This window comes from Cimex lectularius, unplaced genomic scaffold (assembly GCF_000648675.2).
Source record: "Cimex lectularius strain Harlan isolate CLEC.00 unplaced genomic scaffold, Clec_2.1 scaffold1, whole genome shotgun sequence".
Classification (NCBI taxonomy): Eukaryota; Metazoa; Arthropoda; class Insecta; order Hemiptera; family Cimicidae; genus Cimex; species Cimex lectularius.
The window spans coordinates 3,981,558-3,997,982 of record NW_019392813.1 but is presented as its reverse complement, the minus strand read 5'-3'; the positions used below and the strand labels follow the sequence as shown (position 1 = coordinate 3,997,982).

At 34.8% G+C, this 16,425-nt stretch overlaps 1 long non-coding RNA gene across 1 annotated transcript; it reads right to left on the bottom strand.

The window, feature by feature from the left end:
* Positions 1-10,677: 10,677 nt before the first annotated feature.
* Positions 10,678-12,038, bottom strand: LOC112127385. The gene is made up of 2 exons (XR_002910548.1): positions 11,704-12,038; positions 10,678-11,496 (listed from the first exon to the last, which is right to left on the bottom strand). It is a non-coding gene; the product is annotated as an uncharacterized LOC112127385 (long non-coding RNA).
* Positions 12,039-16,425: the final 4,387 nt, after the last annotated feature.

Here is a 16,425-nt window from a genome sequence, read left to right as displayed (position 1 = left end):
CGGAAAATTATTTGTACTTATGCTATGAGCCCGCTTTAAGAGAATTATTTTAAAGGGCGTTTTAACGGTTAAGGTCATTTTCCGCCCTTTTAAAGACTTATTATTATGATTTAAAAGAATCAGCTACTCTGCTCAAAATTATTATACTTCTAATGGTTCTTTTAAGTAGCTGTTTATCTTTACAGCTTGAATTTATTCACTAGCTATTTTTCTAAATTCGGGAAAGGCTTTTAAGATAGTTTTTTCAATCTTAGCTTACACACTTTACCACTCTTCCCTCAGAGAAAAGAGAAAATAATTACAAAGGATCAACAACAAATAAACTAAAATTTATACCATAAAAAGGTTAAATAATGAATTTAAATTATACGGTACACGGTAAAAATTAGTCTTTTTTTTATTTATTGTAGTATACATCTGTAGTATATATTTTCTGAACGTCCAGACAGTTATACACTCCCTTTTATTACTTTATTGTCGTGAGATCCCAAGAAAACAAATAATACTACCTTGTATTTCCCAATATTTGGTGGTTTTTATAAGCATTCTGATGTTATTTCCTCTTTTCGTTTGACCAATATATAATCAAATATGTACTTAAAACGAGAAAATTAGTTTACTTTAATAAACAATTGTATAACCGGAAAGAATAATAATAATAATAATAATAATAGTTATATCTTAGAATAGTTGTAATCAGTTGTTTAAACCGATAACTGAACTTAGTTACTTTCTTTAATCTTGAGGACTTTATTTACACAGCAGCAAGCACGGAAATCGTAAGTTGAAACTTCGCAAGTGTCAGGAGTTTGAACTTCTCAAAGTTTCCCCCCAACTTCTATCTTTCCGCCAAATTTGTTGAAATAAAACGGAAAACTGTTGTAGAAATCAATTTTTTTAGAATACGAGTTTTGTTTTTAAGGTTATTGGCGTGGAGTAGTTTGTAATAGGTAGAAATATAGGCGTTGTTCGGTCACAATTTGTATACTATTTGCATCTTGTTTTTCCTATAAGCAGTTCTCTCCATTATTCGGCAAATTGGCAGATCAGGATGAACAGAAACGGTCTCGTTTTCATCACCCCCTATTATTCAATAATGCCACAATTTTAAGTACAATCAAGCCGATTGTTACTTGGAACCATTAAATCCAAGCGAAGACAGATCCATTATGGCACAATCACCTATCCTATCACCGGGCAGTGGTTCAGCTTACTATACTGGAAAAAATGACTATGAAAACAGTTTTTTTTATAAGTTTCAAGGGTTTGAAATATTGTTGAGTTCTGAGAAACGATGAACCTGTTTGGACCGATCATCCTGGTCATTCTATCCAGGTTAGTAGACGAGTGGTTGGGTTCAATACCGACATGTAGCCTTTCAACAGTTGTGCAGAATTGAGGCCTATCACTTATCGCAGTCCACCGGTATTCCCAACTTTTCTAATTTTCAATAAATTACCGGCAGGTCTGGAAAATCACCCACCTCGGACGTTGGCAGTTTGGGGTCAGACCTCGGTGTAAGATCGATCCATACATCTACACGCAGCGTGTCCAGCACGTACCGGCTAAGACACAAAAAATGATACATATATTATCTATATGAGTATTCACTTCAGAATTGAGCGGAATGTGTGCAAACAGACACCCGCCAGCAATGGGCATTATTGCCGTAAAAAATATTTAAACTGTGTCAGTGCATGTCTGACCGTCTGTAGTATTGGCACGCTTAGTATAAAATATATTTGCTGAGCTGCTGCTATGGCATAAGTGACTATTCTCAAGTATTTAAAAAAATCTGTCTTCATCATCTACTATCTCTTTGTAGAGCGTGACGAATTCTCGTTCTTTTTAAATTCATTGGATTAAGCAAATCTTCTTTTCCTTTTTTTACTATATTCCACACAATCTAATTTTTTTCCTTCTTCTTCTTCTTCAAGTAAAATTACCATCTCAGCTAATTCTTCAATCGAAAAGTTTTTAAACTTGCTTGCCTAAAGAAAGTATTGTAGATAGGTTTGCATTGAACTTTCTGGTTTGTCTGTCGCCGTCTGTAATGAGTTGTTGTTGTGTGAAAACCTGTGTCTGTGTCGTTTGCCACATTACTTCCTGGTCACGCTACGTGTTGGTATATATGAATCGACTTATATGTCCAGCCGACGAGGTTGGTTGGGTTCCATGGCTATCTACATCTAGGTTATTTCAGCCTCCAAGCAATCAGTTCTTAAATCCAAACCTACTCAACCTTAAATGCATTTTTTTAAAACCATGTACTCAGTTAGGATGGTTGAGTACTCAGTATTCCTTCATCACCTCTACACATATTCCACCACCAACCCTCTTAATACATTCACGCTAATAAACACATTCACCCCCAAGAAATGTTAGGCACAAAATTATCGTTACTATAAACATAAAAATCTTTTTTCATCAAAGGACTAATTTGACAAAATTAGAAGATAAATGAGTCTGTAGGAACCAGCTGACCAGGAGAATTAGGGTCATAATGTGGAATTCAGATGTACTGCCTTAAAGGTGAATTTTGAACTAACAGTACAATCGTATACCCCAATTCTTTATGCTTTAAAATACTTTGCCATAGTTACTAGGGGTGATATTTTAGCTTCAAAAATCTTTGCTGAGGTGTAGTCCGAAGTCTGATAGTGAACATTGGCGTCTCTTCTGTTTTCCAAAATCTACATATTTGTACTAATTGAGTTCAATTTTAGATGTCTATTATGTATTATATATTACACAGGGCGGGTGACCAAGACCCAAGGGGTTAAATGCCTGGGTAGACTCGTACCCCATTTAGATGTCTATTACGTACCGGTTTCTTTTTATATGCATTCGAATTTTCCTTTCAAATCATCCATTGATTCCCTGTGACTAGTGAGAAACTTGCATTCTATTCTTATTTTTAAGACAGTCTCTCAGAATAGTTCGGGCCCTATAGGAGGTATGGCAGTTCAGTACGCAGTCTATTTCAAGAAGTTTTGTCAGTTTGAATACTATTGTATCTGTCACCTTATACAATAGCTTTTGGAGAAGAGATACCCGGTTTTGATGAATAGCAAGTAAGCTTTGTTTCCACCTCTCCCCGCCTATTTCCAGACATACAAAGGGCAAACTTTCCGCAATTGATGAAATCGAACTTCCCGCATCAACCCTACAGTCTATAATCCAGCACTTGCTCCTTCAGACCTCTTTCTTGCGGGAATAAACATTCGGTATATTTTGAAAAGTAAAAACTACTGATTTTCTTTCTCTATGTAATTATTTTCATTCACATCCTCAACTTAGTTCAACGGTCAGAGCATGTAAAGTAGTTCTTAAATCTAAAAACGATCTATTTCACACCAGAAAGTCCCAATGTTCTATTAAGATACGACGAAATAACAAAAATAGATTGGATTTTCCTACAGTAAGAAAGTTTTTATATAGGCTTTTATCCACTTAAAATTTTAAAATATAGAGCAATTTTAAATAGAACAGTTAAGATACAGATGACAACCGTAAAAGTATATGATATAGTTTGCTATGTGCTATTTTAATGTTAACTCTTAAAACAGTCATTTTTTATTCATATTCAGTATATTCATTATATGTACTGTATAAAGTTTATTCTAATAACCGAGTAATGTTTATCATCGTGTAAACAGAAACAGTCTGTAGATTTGAAATTTTTTTTGACACCACAGGCCGAAATCTTGTCAAGTAAACACGAGGATAAAGGATAGTTTCGTAACTGGGTGGAGGGGTGGTTCTGGGCGGTTCGGGGGTGGTCTGGGGGCTGAGTTTCCCGAGAGGCTCTACTAAATAATCGATAATTCCCTAGTAAAACCTGGACTAAATCCCTTCTTCTTTTCACGTTACTTCCAACGAAAAGGGATTGTGAAATTATATATCCCTCCTGGTGAATAGTTTCTTCGGAAGACCGTCCATGTGTAAAAGAAACTAGCGGTGTAAATCTCGGTTTTTTAAAACCTTTTTCCTACTGTCGCCGTTAAAGCAAACGTGACTTCTCCATGGGACTTTGTCGAGTTTTACCTATTAAATTTTATAAGGTGAGTGAATTTTTGAATTTATTTTGCCTTAACGAAACAGATTATTTTCGTTCAACTAAGCTAGATTTTATTAAGTGTTCTTTATTTCTTCTTTAAACACATACCATCATCATTATTATAAAGAGACTTCCTATGACATTTCGCTATATAAGTATCAGTTGATTTAGTAAATTAGCTTTAAAATTAAAACTATGGAGTTAGCTTTTACATGGAATTAATAGAAAACAGCCTTAAATATCGTTTATTATCAAAAAACACATTGTGAATATTAAAGAAAAAAAAGTTTCCCAAAGTTTACCAGCTTTAAGGTCAGATGGGGCATAAAAGTAAATGTCACACCTTTACAAATGTCATATATAAACTATATTATCGACAACGTACCGGTATTTGCTTTTCATAATGAACCATAGATAGCATGAGGATCTTAAAACTCCCGGCCCCCTATCTAAGTCCTCGGTCTATTAAATTTATTAGGGGTGAAAACTTATTGTTTCTTCTCCGTTTTATATTCTCTGCGGGTCACTTGGCCAGTTTTTATCGTTTTTTCCGCCCCCTTGGCTTTTATTTGGCTTCCCTTTGAAATGGATGCCAAAGACGAGGCTTATTGTTTTGAAATATTCAACACCGGCTAACTTACTGGAGCATATATAATAATAATATTAATAAAATCCGTAATTTTTAAATTCAATAAAAAGTCATATAAGGAACAGATATTTTTAGGATCCGTTCCATTTGACGAAGTACTAACAGAATTTCTCGAACTACCCTTAGATCTTAGGAGAAGATTTCATTAAGATAAATTCGTTTTAAAAATTATAGCAAGAGAATCAAATATGTCTTACAAATTAAGCTTACTCTGTTGTTTTAAAAAAAAATATTATTATTATTTTGAGGCTGGGGAAATTATAATCCTTTCCTTATGTAGATCCTAAATAAATCTATTATATACATTATAGATAATTATAGCCATACTTTGGAAAGTGCAATTTTTTCGATATAACTAAGCACTTTCCTTGGTGCCTTTTAGCCCACCGATTTGGTGTGAAAATTGCCTTACAAAAATGACTGTAGGCTAATGCTTCACATTCATAAAGGATGCTGCTAATGCTTTGATGTCTCTGGTTCCTCCTGACAGAGTCATGTCTCTGCTCATCTTCTTTAGTTGTTAGTTAAGAGAGCAGCATAGAGGCCCATGGTTTTCCTGAAATCCTGCCTGCTGAAAGAGTGGCGTTCATTTGTCTCCTTTTTTGAGAGATTTATACATTTCTTAGCTTGCCTCATTCCTCGTCCTCTTTTCCAGTGTCTATCTCAAGCGATTTTGTCAGTTCCAACTTAAGCACATACTCTCGAGTAATTAGTTGTGGTTCTGGTCCCATGGGTGAGAGGGTTGCCCTTTTTTGGCAAATTGATCAGCCTGTTCATTTCCTTATATGCGTTCGTGTTCAGCAACCTGCTTTAAGGAAATCTTGTTTTGTTTTCCCAGAGTCATTAGGCAATTCAAGCACTCCCAGAAAGTTTGGAGTTGTAAGCGTACGCATTTAGCGCCTTTATAGCTGCTTGACTGTCTGAGAGTGTCTAAATCGGTGCACCTTTCATATTTTTCTTTATTAACGCCTGTACAAAGAGCTGTATTGCATGAACCTCGCTGGGAAAATTGTTATTCCAAAATTGTTGTTAATCCAAGGCGCTTGTACTATACCTTAGTTCGGCCTTTTATCCTTCCCTGTTCTATGTTTCATCATCTGTGTACAATATTAGGATCCCTTCCTGAAACCTGGGCTACCTTTCTTCCAAAGATCTCTGTTATCTATGTCCACTTGGAAGGGTTTGTCAAAGTCGAGTTTTCTCTCATGTTGTCACGTACCGTTATAATCATCTCATTTATTTTAATGTTTTTTAGAATTTTGTGCGGCTCCTCCTTACTCTTACTTACAAAGTTTGATGTACGTTGGTCCAAGAAAACAGACCACTACTTATTGATAGTTTTTTGTAATGTTAACAAAAAGATTATAAGCCTATAAAATGTTCAGATGCCCTGCCCATGTATCGAACTGAGTACGACGCGCTGTACAAAGCAGTTGACTCTTCTTTCCCAACTTTTATTCAGAAACGGTAAATGGCATTTTCTTAGATGGTTCTTTAATGAACGTTTTTTGCATGCCTTTGTGAAACATTTCCATAGCTCGGAAGACCAGAAGACCCATTGTCCGATTGATATTTCCGTTTATGTCAATTTGCCAGAAACGGTTCAGGGCTGATAGATATCCTGGCGAAACTTTCTTTGACCAATTTATCCGTCTCCTCGTTCCCCTATCTTTTATGTCCTGGTAAAATGTTTAATTTTCTCCAATATTTGACAGGGCATATGAGACCAGAAATAGGTATATAGGTTTTGCCAGGTGTTGTTGTTGATGATTATAAAAATATCTGAATTTTTTGTTTATTTAACATGAACAACAGAGCCGACCAAACTAAAATTCAAAGAATTTATTTATTTTTGCTTTTGTTCTGGAAAGAGGGTTAGTGTAAAGCCCTACTTAATTTTATCCGACAAAAAACAAACTGACATTCTTTAAAATATTTATAATATATATAATAAGCCGTTAAAACGCCCTTAAAAATTATAATAATAATATATATAATAATAATAGATAACATTTTTTACAGAACTATTGAAAACAACTAAAAGTTTTTTGAATGGTTATTACTTATCAGCATATTGATAATTCGTGAGCCAAGCACAGCGAGAGTAGGCGGACCCAGACTGGAATTCAGGTCATAATATTCATCAAAAGATTTACGTAATGTTTAAATATTCGTAAATATGATCGGACGGATTTAGTCATACAGTTACATAATAAATAGATTAAGCCGTATATATTATTTTCAACGAGGACCTTTTTATCCTTAAGGAATGAAAAACAATTCGTTTGTTTTTGTAATAATTATGTTTGTATTTTGGACGAAAGTCAGGTTTTTATGTGAGGTATCCAAGGTTTTGGGCGAAAAACTGGATTTCTAAACTTTTCGGTCAAAACAGTGGCCCAGGGCCGTCTCGCTATTTTCAGGCGTGTCATATGCCTCGGGCCACATTCCTGTAAAAAATAGTTCATAATCCTTAAAGATAGGGATAGACTCGTTTTAATCAAAATTTTAATGTGCGATAAATTAACAATATTCGATAATAAAAAAATTCCATAAATGTGTTCCCGAAATTGTTGTATGATAATTAATGTATCATGAAGTTTAGCAGCTTCAGCATGAATTTTATTGCTTATAAGTTTTGATTCACAGTAATTTGTTTACATAATTGTATTCAGTTGGCTCCAGGGCATGATTGTACCTTTTTCACCTAGTGTGTATTAAATATAAGGATAATTTTACGTTAATATATAGGCATTACAAAACAATAAAGCTATTAAAGACATTATTAAATGTAGGTACATGGCATTAATAAATAAGGCAATAATAATATGCAAGTACTTGCTATATACAACAAATTAACAAACAGACAAAGACTTAACATCTATTTTCACATTATTTATCTCAGCAATTTGTTAAACCAGGTAAATGGGCAGATACACGGTTCCTTTAACACATATTAATAATTTGTCAAACAATATGTGCTTAAGTCAAATATGCTTGTATTTAGTACATAGTTTAGTAGGTTTAGTAGGTAGTTAAAGTCTTCCCTATAATAAGTAAGAAAATTTTTATATGTACTAATGGGCTATTTATGCATGAATTATACAAATTTAAAAGTGCCCTATAGATTCTTAAGCTACATTTACATGTAGTCTCTAGAATAGAATAGAATAAATTTTTATTTGTACATGTGCACAATAATATATACATTAATTTTTTAATGTAGGGAAAGTGAAATTTCACTATGACTTCCTACTACAATATTTACAGGTCATTTTTTTTTTTTTTTAATACAAATCGGTACGAGTAATTCCATATCAGTTTGTGGGTAAAAAAATTTATGTTAACAAAAAAAACCACAAGCAATCATGTAGTCTCTCGGACTCGGAGTCCAACGTGGAAACCCTCCAATAATTCTTACAGCGACATTTTGGATTACGTGGAGTTTAAAAAAATTGGTTTTAGTCATATTTCCCCAAATGGGAGCAGCAGTTATTAATGGACGTACGTACAGTTCCTAAATAAGTTTTTTTTATTTTTACCGTTCATATATGAACGCTTATTAAAGACCTGGTAAAGACTCCTTAAGATGATCCATGCTTTTGAGCATTTTTTATCATATTTTAGCATTTTTTAGTCATATTCCCCCAAATGGGAGCACTATAAGTTATTAATGGACGTATGTACAGTTCCTAAATAAGTTTTTTTATTTTGACCGTTCATATATGAACGCTTATTAAAGACCTGGTAAAGACTCCTTAAGATGATCCATGCTTTTGAGCATTTTTTATCAACATGACAACTAAACTTAAGTCTTGTATACACACCATTACAAGGTATTTACCATTTTTAGGCCATGGTATTGGCGAGTTATTTATTATGACATGATTGACAATGTACGGTCTGCGTCGAGTAAACAGCCTCAGTTTTTATCATTAAATCTGATTTTCCGTTTTTCAAAATATTTAGTCACTGATAATCTTCTGCAAATAGAATCAACCCTGTAAGAGCTTGTAGAAAGGCCATCATCAGATAGCCAGTTCAGCTGTGGTTTTTAGCTTGCAAAGGTCGTTTATAAAGATGTTAATTAGATTGGTCAAAGAACAGATCCTTAGGGGACCCCACCTCTTATACTAATTAAAGGTGATCTTATGCCATCAATCTGTTCAAAGAATTGCCAGTTGTTTATGTAATTACTAATTAAATGTGTTAGGTAGTTAGAAAATTAGTTGTTGATTAATTGTTAATACTGAAAAAATTTAAAAAAATTCGATTTTATATATTGTTATTTTACAACCATTATAATTCTTAACAAAGCATTTAGAGTATAGTGACAACAGGTTTAAAACTGTGTTAAATCTAAAGAGTTATCTTTGTAGAAATTATAAGTGTCAAGTAGTTAAGATTATAAAAAAAGTATGACGATGTCTGTTCTCTAACCAAAATGACCTCAGTTCATTCGAAGTTATCTGAAATAATCGTGGCTCATCTTGAAATTGAGTTACACTAACTGGATTGGAGGCGCATGTTGATCCCTAAGCAGGATAACGTCTTTGTTAATAATAAAATGTTGGCCTATCCTGAAATTATACATACTATAAACTAAAACGTTATTTATCACTTGACTATTTGGTTATTAAAGGATTGTAACTGTAACCTCCCACTTAGCAGAGTGTTTCTCATCTTTCGACTTAATTTTTTACGTAAGTTGCATTTTATTACAAAATTTGAACGGTTGAATTTATTACTATTGCAATTTTTTCACAAAATCCAATTGTAAGTAAACACAAATGGGATATTTTATGGGTGTTTTATTTACCTCATCCTTTAAAACAGACTAAATCTTGTTGTAAGATAAACATTGGAGGATTATCTAAAAGATAATTAAAAGTAGTAATGGTGTCCCCTTTTTTTTTTACTCTCAGTGAATTTACCAAGTCTTTAATGAAAATAAGGAAAAATAATTGGGGGTTTGTTCAATGTGGAAGAATCACGACTCAATTAATATAGATATTGCTTGAGTTTTTGCAGTCGCCAATTCTCCAGTGCGTTCTCGATTGGTCGTAACTGGTCATTTTCGTAGGAATTCTGCTGATAATAACATCTGCTAGTTTGTGACAACTTTGATTAGATATATCAGTCCGAAAATGGATGTTTTAGATCTAAGTGTATTTATAAAAAATTTTTAATATTTGATATTATGTGTGTTGAACGTGTTGAAAACGTGTTCTTACCTTTATATGTTATTAAATTGTAGTAGGAAGTAGTAATTTACTTTGAAAGGTTTACTCGACTGTAAATTTTGTTATTTGCCTAGCGTGATTGGTTGTAGGTTGTAGTATTTTATAGTTTTCTTTGTTCCAATAGAAATGATATAAATAATCAAATTCTTAACAAACAATTTCCAAGTAGTCTGTCCCCTCTTCAGCACATAAAATATCTTTTCAACAAATCAGGCGCATATGAAAAGTTTTTGACTTTCTGTACAAAATGTATACGTTTAACCATGTGTTAGTAGTGAACAATTAAAGATCTGTCAGGAATCTGTCAGACCACGGGGATGGGGAGAGGAGACCGGCGATGGCTGGAACTCTCAGCGTTTAGGGAAGACTTTAGCCATCTCAGCCTATTGCGGAAAAGATAATTTATTACCTACTCGTCATTTTATTATGTAGCCCCACAAAATCAGGACGGACCCCGTCAAAAAATGGTTTAGGGTAGTTTCAGGAGGTTATGAGGCCATTGTCTTTTTCAGCGGCACGGAGGTTAACAACGTTAGAATAGGACGTTGAGAAGAGGCCTAGCATTACTTAGCTAATGGATTGATGCGGAAGGAGAGCTTGGAGTAGAAGTTGTGGAATCGTAATCCTCACGAATGGGATGCCTAGTTCTTACAATTACTGTATTGCGTCTTTCGATTAAGTAGTTTTAGATTCAAGATCACAATGATTAAGATTAAAAAATTAAATACGCAATAACATCCTTTATTACATAGTGTTTACAAAATGTTATACAAAAATGAACATGAGCACAATTAACATTAATTTTGGAATGGATGTTGCAACATCGGTACCTTGGGGTGTAGACGAGCTTCTTAATTCTCAACAAACAGGACAAACGACTGTACTACACTGAAGTGACTACCCTTTCGTAGGGATGGTCGTTTTTATTTTTCCTTTTATACACTTCCTGCGAGGAGCGTTTAGCGTCGGTGTCTCCACCGGACCGCTATAACTGAATTGTTTGGTTAGGGAGGTAGAATAGAGCGTTGATGATGCGACGTAGTTGTCCAAGTAGAACCCCAGGAAGCGGATTTGTTCGGATCGAGGGATTACTTCACTGTTTATGTACACTGGTGATAAGGAAATTCTTCTAGTTGTGAACTCACGTGCCAGCCCGTTTGTTTGTTTAGCTTGATGAGCCACCGAGTGCACCAGTCGGTAATGAGGTCTAGATGATCTTGTGTTGCTTTGTTGCTTTTCCTACAAGGATAGGGTCAAGATGTGATGTGGGTGTTAAGGTGTATAGTAATATCAGCGGAAACTATAGCGGATTGGTCCTAGGATACTCCCTTGGGGAACGCCGGCCTTGGTAGACTTGATGTCTGAAAATTCTGGGCCAGTTCTCACCTTAGAAGGGTAATTTTTAATTTGAAAAGGACGGCGCCACAATTCGGCAAATGCCTGACATCTAGAAAAACTGAACAGCAGAATGGAGGGATCTAAAGCGAAATGAATATGTCGATGACGTTATGGAGTTGAATATGGGGATTAATCTTGAGGAGGATCTGGAAAAAGTAGATAAATTAATATAATTAATTTTGGAAATTGTTTTGTTATGGATTATAGCGGCATTTATTGATATTTTTGGATAAGATTCGCCATGGAAACGTGTTACAATCCGTAAACAGTATTTTGTTTAAATTTAGATTAAGTTTCTCTGTTTTGATTATTTGTACAATTTCAAATAATTCATACTAAAAATTTACACGTACGTTCACACTTTAAAAAATTGCTTTTTTCTGTTAGAAATGTGTTGAATGGCAGTTCGCAATGAATGAAATTAGTGTGAAATTCCGTCACTAATTAGTTAATAATCTTTTTTCCTGAGGCTCTCGTCATGGTTGGAGACAAATTCGGGAAAGATTTCCACGGCGAGAAAAACCAAGGATCAAATCTTGAAGTGGAAAATGTAGGCCGATAGTGAAACAGGTTGTGGAAATTCACTTCGAAGGCGCTGCACACGGGACAAACTGGGTTTATGCAGAAAGCTCCCTTCTACTGCAAGATAAATTTGAATCGGGCCATGACCCGAGGAAACACGTAATAACGAAAGAGATATATAATATCTACATGATACGGTTACAAGTGCGGCGTATGATGGTACCGAGGTATATTCACGGAACTTGTTACTGAAATGTAACAATACAACGTTTCCTCTGTAGTAAAAAGAGGAGAAACTATTTTATATGCTAAAGCCATGATAAAAATATTGAATTATGGACTTATTTTTAATAAAATGCTGCGTGCGTTTCCAACATATACATAACTTAGAACTTAGGATTGTTATGTATGTTATGAAATGTGTCATGCAAGATTTTGTAAGCTATACTTACATCTTCCATATGAATACGAGCTGCTTATATTAAAAAATATTTATCAATGATCAGTTAACAAAAGAAATTCAACTTTCAATACGACAAAAAATACCATGGAATTAATCATTACTATTTAATTATAACTGGAATAATAAAAAGTTAATTTTGTTTAGTTAACATCTAAATTCTCCTATGACAAAGAATGACTAATTACAATTGGACCTTTCGAACGAAATCGCGAGACCGGACCTCACTCTACAGCACTTTCTCGAGTGACAACCATCTTAACTTCAAGTCTCACTCTAGTTCTCCTAAATCTTAAGTGCACTGAAAAGTTTCTTTTACGTTTAAAATAACTCTTTAAGGCCTTATTTTAATATTGAAGTGTGTAATTGTAAGTAACTTAATAAGTAAATATTTTTTCATTACTACAGTATTATATGCGATTACATTTATATAAGGGTCTGGTACTAATATACAGGTAGATCGTATTATGTTACATAGTTTTATTCGTATTAGTCATCTTAACCTGTTTTTAAGGTTGGTAAAACATAACAACATAAACATGGGATAAGTACATATGTTTATGCAAAGGCGGTTGGGATGAAAAATTAGTGTAACGAGCGGGATTCGAACCAACGATATCCGAAGTACCCCGGGTTCTCTTTACCACCTGAGCTATCGTGACTTCGGTCCTCGAGACTTAATTCGTCATCCCAACCGACAACTATTGATTTGACAAGACCTATAATAACTTTTTTTACAGTATATATTTTTATTTTTTCCTACCTGGCGTGTTTTTAACGAGAGATGTATTGTCCATTGTTGGCTATTACTTTTTGCCATCTTTCAGGTATCTTGTCAATTCCTATCGCATAAAAATTTCTCTTCTTTTGAGTCCAGCAAATTTTGAACGCTTTCAAAATTTTCCAAGTTTTGACCATTTAAAACTTTTGTAATGACCAAAATAAATAGTAGTCACAAGGTGAAATATCAATATCCGGAGAGTATGGTGGGTGTGGTAAAATTTCCAAATTCTGATTAGTTAATAATTATTTGGTCCTCAAAGCTACATGGGGCGGGTTTTGTCGTGGTGAAAAACTACATTATAATTAAAATAAATTATACAATTAAATAAATATTCTTCTATTCTTGTCGATTGTTCTTTTTAAGTCTCCAGAGATTAAAATTCGAGTTTTCTAGTTGACTACGTGAACATAACTATGGTGGATGTTTTAAACATAAGAAATTTGAATAGAACGGTAGTTGTGAATTTTCGAGATATGTTTAATTTGAGGAGTGTAAAATTTAGAAAAACCTTTACCTATTTAGTAATAAGATATATTTACAATAAAACAACAACAACAAGAAACAAAATCATTTACTTTTGGATTGTCATTAGGAAAAACACAAAAGTAACTAATGGGGACTGCTGTGGCCGAGGGTTGGGCTTCCGACTCTCATCTGACACTATAGTGCTTCTGGGTTCGAATCCTAGCGTAGCCCATCGCTTTTTATATGAAAATAATTTGAAAAAGTAGTGTAAAGTGGTTACACTACTAACCTTAATTTGTTTTTATTTTTTGTTTCAGGTGAGTACCAAATCACATAATTTCTGATATCGTTGAAATGTAAGTATTGTTGAAGGCAATTTGCAACTTTTCTGTGTATTATAAAGGTGGCTCCAGACGTGCGGGATTCGCCGAATGCCAATCAAAGGTTCGCGAATCCCGACTAGTGGGGTTATTCGCCGAACAACAATATTCAGGGCTCGCCTTGGTCGGGTAATTGTCGGTTCCCTTGTCCGCTTCAAAGTTCAAAAATATTCGTGAAGTAGTCGAGCTCAAAGCATTCACACCTTCGGAAAGAAACTATACTGTACGGTTATCTACTGTAATCATCAATCAACTGTTATTTATTTTTCAATAATAAACGATTCCTATATAGTAGATGTATTAATGAAAGAACATCATAGCGTTGTTTCTGTCGGTTAGGAGTCGATTTCCCTAACATAACAGACTTGGATCCCTCGATCTGTACCAAGCTGAACATAAGACGCTTATCTTCTGAACCTCAAAAAGGATCGATGAGCAACAGTACTCTGTGAGTAGAGTAGCCACTACACAACAGTAACCGCAGCTGTAGCAATGACAGTTTCACTGTTGACCATCACGATGGTATTACGTTGAGGACTCACACAGTCTTGGCATAGAACGTATTCGCAGGTTCCGCACATACTGGCTGACTGTACGAACCCCGCATGTGTGAATACTTAGGAACGCTATTTGGCGAATTCCGGGACGAGAATCTCGAGACTTGGCAAATGTTCGGCACAATCGTCATTCGGCGAATACCGCGTGTCTGGAGCCACCTTAAGACGACGAATTGAGGGAAGCTATTGAACAACGTAAACGATGAAACCATTCGCCCTCGCTCACTAGCTGAGAAGGTTTGTCCCATTGACGCGAAAAATGAATGTTCACCAACAAAAGGTGGTACTTTGTGTTTGAAGGAGTACTTTTATAAACTTTTTAAACCACTTTTGAGGAGTGCACTACTTATTGTTTCATCCAAAAGGGCAAATTTTATGAGCCCTTAATGAACTGATGCAGTATCTTCTTGGTATTAATTATATACCTAATCCTCCAATGTAAAAAGAAATGAAAATCGTACGTAACTTTTCTGGTTACCTGGTGTCGAATGAGTCTGACAGTACCATTTGTAATTTTAGTAAATATTCGTATTAGTAAATATAATTATAGTAAATATATAACATTAATCAAGCCCTGGGCTTTGTTCATGTGCCTACAAATTGGGCCAACATTTGTCAAGTAGAAGCAGTAAAAGACTACCTGATGAGAAACGGAAGCAAATTGGTCCAAAGGGAATTTAGATCCCGTCGTCAACAGTTTGTCTGTGAAATATCCAGTTCGATTGTGAATCCTTGATTAGTCGGCGGGCTGTTGAACGTTTTGTCTGAGAATTGATCATTCTGGTCCGACCGCCCTCGCTGTATGTGACAGGCTGACAAGTTTCATCATTTCGTCAGCTTTAGAAGTGATGTTGAATGGATGATCGTGGTCGAACCTCCTTTTTTTTTTTTCTTTGAAATTCCAAATAAAATTAATTATACTTGCTTGTTTTGTATGTATGTCTCTCTCTCTCTCTCTCTCTCTCTCTCTCTCTCTCTCTCTCTCTCTCTCCTTTCTCTTTCTCTTTATCTCCTTCTCTGTCTCAATCCTTCTCTATGTCTCTCTCTTCCTATCTTCACACCCTCATATTCTGTACCTCTTCTATCTATTACGTTCTAACTCTACTATTTATCTAGATTTCTAAACTTGTTCTTATCGCTCCCTCTCTCTCTTTATTTCCTTCTTTATCTTAATCCCTCTGTTTGTCTTCTCTTACTATCCTGTCCTTCTACCTTCCTCTCTCCCTCTCTCTCTCTCTCTCTTTCTCTCTCTCTCTCTCTCTCTCTCTCTCTCTCTCTCTCTTTCTCTCGTCTCCTGGCAGGATTTGAGGAGAATTGTATACCTCTATACCGGCCATCTTCTTTAAACTATCACCTTAGGAAGATGGGCAAGGCTGTCAACATGTCTCTGTCTCTTACTATCTTCATATTCTCTCTTTACTATCATTATCTCTCTCTTTTTTTCTCTCTCTCTTAATCTTTCTGTCATATTTCACGAGACCTAACTTTGCGTGGTAATATAAAATCTATCCCGTTTTTCTTTCTCACTCTTCATAATTCTCTCCTCCTCATCTTGAAATAAACTTTTTGCCAGAAATTAATACGTTGGTTCTTAGAGGTGATAATAAATATATTAGTATATAATTTTTCCTATTGTTATACTTAAATTTTTGAAAGCATTTCTCGTAACCACCTGAAAAAAGTTACGTCAAAATACGATAAACCAAGGAAAAATTGTAGAATATAGTAGAAACAAGATATACAATTTTTTTTAGTAGACATTGCATATTGGTTGTATATTAAATATGGAAAAGAAATTAATAGTTGTAGTATGAATCAGAAATTTTAGGAATTAAGATGGTCATGAGAAAAGATTTTTGTCCAGCCGGAAGTGAACTTCGCCGGTGTTCCCGTGGAGAAATTCCCGC